The sequence below is a fragment of the Physeter macrocephalus genome, chromosome 19 (assembly GCF_002837175.3).
Source record: "Physeter macrocephalus isolate SW-GA chromosome 19, ASM283717v5, whole genome shotgun sequence".
In the NCBI taxonomy this organism is placed as follows: Eukaryota; Metazoa; Chordata; class Mammalia; order Artiodactyla; family Physeteridae; genus Physeter; species Physeter macrocephalus.
This window is the reverse complement of record NC_041232.1, coordinates 16,921,982-16,922,643: the sequence shown is the minus strand read 5'-3', so window position 1 is coordinate 16,922,643 and position 662 is coordinate 16,921,982.

Here is a 662-nt window from a genome sequence, read left to right as displayed (position 1 = left end):
ACCAGAAAACTACTAGAGCTGATCAATGAATTTGGTAAAGTTGCAGGATACAAAATTAATGCACAGAAATCTCTGGCATTCCTATATACTAACAATGAAACATCAGAAAGAGAAATTAAGGAAACACTCCCATTCACCATTGCAATAAAATGAATAAAATACCTAGGAATAAACCTACCTAAGGAGGTAAAAGACCTGTACTCAGAAAACTATAAGACACTGATGAAAGAAATCAAAGATGACACAGACAGATGGAGAGATATACCATGTTCTTGGATTGGAAGAATCAATATTGTGAAAATGACTATACTACCCAAAGCAATCTACAGATTCAATGCAATCCCTATCAAATTACCAATGGCATTTTTTACAGAACTAGAACAAAAAAATCTTAAAATTTGTATGGAGTCACAAAAGACCCCGAATAGTAAAGCAGTCTTGAGGGAAAAAGACGGAGCTGGAGGAATCAGACTCCCTGACTTCACACTCTACTACAAAGCTACAGTAATCAAGACAATATGGTATTGGCACAAAAACAGAAACATAGATCAAGGGAACAAGATAGAAAGCCCAGAGGAAAACCCACGCACCTATGGTCAACTAATCTATGACAAAGGAGGCAAGGATATACAATGGAGAAAAGACAGTCTCTTCAATAAGTA